Source organism: Arachis duranensis, chromosome 4 (assembly GCF_000817695.3).
Source record: "Arachis duranensis cultivar V14167 chromosome 4, aradu.V14167.gnm2.J7QH, whole genome shotgun sequence".
Taxonomy (NCBI): domain Eukaryota; kingdom Viridiplantae; phylum Streptophyta; class Magnoliopsida; order Fabales; family Fabaceae; genus Arachis; species Arachis duranensis.
This window is the reverse complement of record NC_029775.3, coordinates 42,364,837-42,367,678: the sequence shown is the minus strand read 5'-3', so window position 1 is coordinate 42,367,678 and position 2,842 is coordinate 42,364,837. Positions and strand designations below refer to the sequence as shown.

At 39.3% G+C, this 2,842-nt stretch overlaps 1 long non-coding RNA gene across 1 annotated transcript; it reads right to left on the bottom strand.

Moving 5' to 3' along the window:
- Positions 1 to 202: 202 nt before the first annotated feature.
- LOC127746508 (uncharacterized) lies at positions 203 to 714 on the bottom strand. The gene is made up of 3 exons (XR_008008165.1): positions 566 to 714; positions 413 to 467; positions 203 to 331 (listed from the first exon to the last, which is right to left on the bottom strand). It is a non-coding gene; the product is annotated as an uncharacterized LOC127746508 (long non-coding RNA).
- Between the last annotated feature and the right edge of the window lie 2,128 nt (positions 715 to 2,842).

Genomic DNA, 2,842 nt, shown 5'->3' with positions numbered 1-2,842 from the left:
AAATCAATACTCATTACCCAATACATCGAATTTTCAATACACCACGCATACAAGGCCACACAATTCTCAACCCAATCATTAATTCACATTACATACCACTATGCATATTAGCACCAACCATTTACACATTCCAAACTTAATCCTAGGGGCATCTATCCTAGGAATTCTCATCACACCACACGGTACTTAAATAAAACTTAAACCGTACCTCTTGTAGCCAAATCAATTGAGCCTCTTCTTTAGAAGTCTCTACCAATCTTAGTCCCAAGCCTCACCAAAGCTCCTCAAGCAACACCAATCTTCCAATTGTGCACCAAGATCATCAAATACACTAACATAACCAACATCACATACATACATCAACCTAGGGCTTATAAAAATGACAAATCACAAGGGTTTAAGCACTTCTTACCTCAGCCCATATGAAGTAGGGATAGAACCCACTTAGAATCCATGTTGGAGTATCCCTAAACACCCAAAATCACAAGATTTCAACACTAACTACCCAAAAACGTGTAACAGTGGAGAATTTCAAAATCTGGGCAGAGATGAATGAAATACTCACCACAAAACTTAGATAGAATTGTAGAGGATGAGAAGAGCGACGCGTGGCCGCAAACGGCTCGTCAATCGGAGCTCCGTAGCTCAAGTTATGGTGGTTTGAAGATCAAAGAGAGTTAGGTTTTCTCTCTTCTCTTCTCTCTTCTCAATTTCAGCGCCCAACACCCCTTCTTTAGGGCAAAATGAGCTGAAATGCTCATAACTAATGTTTATATATGTTGGGTCTTGGGCCCACTTAGGCCCGGTTCACTTATTTTTTGTCCGTTGGCCCAATTTCGGACCAAAACCCTTAAGATTAGCGCTCTAAATCGCACTTCAAATATTTCTACCTCTCCTAATTATAATTCCTCATTTCTTAATCTCATTTACCCATAATCAATTTTCTCAGCTGTAGTACCAGACAAATCTCAGCCGGTACTTCCGGTCAAAATTTCACTGCGCGCTTTTACGCAGAAAACTATGTTTTCCGACTCGGAAAAATTCACTGAATCCAAATATCATATTTAAATCATCAAATTCCACTTGCAAAATCTTCCAACCATACTCGCTCCTACTTAACTTATTATTTAATCAATTTCGGTTAGACCGGGTATTACATTCTACCCCCCTAACAGAAATTTTTGTCCTCGAAAATTCCACCCATCACTACGAGTACGCGAGCATAATCTGCCTTTATATCAAACGCATAACAGTTCCAAGGTCCTTTTTACTCTGCGCACTTCCGTTGCCGCATTCTGATTTCTCTATCCCTAAGGGTCTCGGTCGTTCGTTCAACGCCGACCAACAGCCTCGTCCCTTACTTTTACCGGCTCATCAACTCACACCTTATTAAATCTCGAATCATGTCATCAATAAGATTGCCATCATCGTTAATCATAGCCATTATCCCACATCACTATAATCAATCAATGATCATCACCACACCTTAATCATATTCCATCACTATCCTCTCTCTCTCTCTCTGCCAAGCCAATTCCTCTAATCACAGTTCAACTCCAAGCATAATCTCCAAACTTACTTTCTTATTCTCAAACCCTCAAATTTCTTCATGACTTGCTGATATAAAGCCTCTGGCTTATCAATCAAAAACCCCTTTCATTTCTAGAAACCAAATGAGTTCGGAATAGCGAGTTAACAAAATCATAAGAGTTCGCATTTCCTTTAATAATCTATAAAAGCATTTGAAACGCATCTCTTTTGTTAAAATTACTCATATCCAAAATCATCTTCAAAACCAAAACCAACACTTCTTTCAAATTCTTGGGGAAAATTTTTCAACAGTACCTCTCCAAAAATTGGGGTTTACCACCTGTCACGAGTTCCCTCAAACCAATCTCAATACCGCATCGACATTTCGATTTAATGGTTTTCACATTCGTCTTTCAAAACCAACCATTATAAATCTCAAACTAAAACCAAGGTCACTATGACCAAACGTCACAGTACTCATCTCTCAACATCACAACTTGCACTCTCTCATCATCTAAATCCAATTGTGCATTAATGATAATTTCCTCATCCGCTTTAGAACCATCAAAGCTCGCAGCCGCAATCATTTCCAACTATTTGGGGATCATTACTTGCAGTAACCCTCTTAACCCTTCTAGTATTCAAACGTAAGATACTATATTAAACTTTTACAACTCTTATTCGTAGCTATCCTATGTTACTGCTTCCACAAGTTTCCGTTGCTTTATTCTGACCTCTCATCTAGTACGAGCTTTATCACTTACTTCCTCAAGTACTCAACCACAACTTAGCATGACTGGCATTCACTAGATTTCTATCTATGATAGCCAAAACCACATACCAACTTAATCGTACCTTTAGCACGTTGTTACCAATCTTTCGCTTACCAATTCCCAAACTGTCGGATCTAACGGTATCCCCGTTGTTGTAGTGAACACACGACCTTGTTGTTGGCTCTTGGTAGTATTCCAGTTGACCTTCTTAGGACATTTCTAGGACACATGTCCAACTCCTCTACAACCATGGCAAAGTCCCAATCTACCTCGACACGGAGTTCCCGAATGATGGCTTTGACATCACCCACCAGTCATTCCATTCTGAGGTTGCTTTCCGTTAAAGGCCTACCTAATCATTTATGCTCACCAAACCATCTATTAAGATAACTTAGGGTTATCTAGAACAGATCATAATTTTTCATTCGACCATGTATTATGAGTGAATACCAGCCTTCAGCATTATGTAAAGTGGTAAAGAATTAAGTTATCATTTTTCTTATTACCTCAGGTACGAAAATCGGACCTGGCAGTCTCCC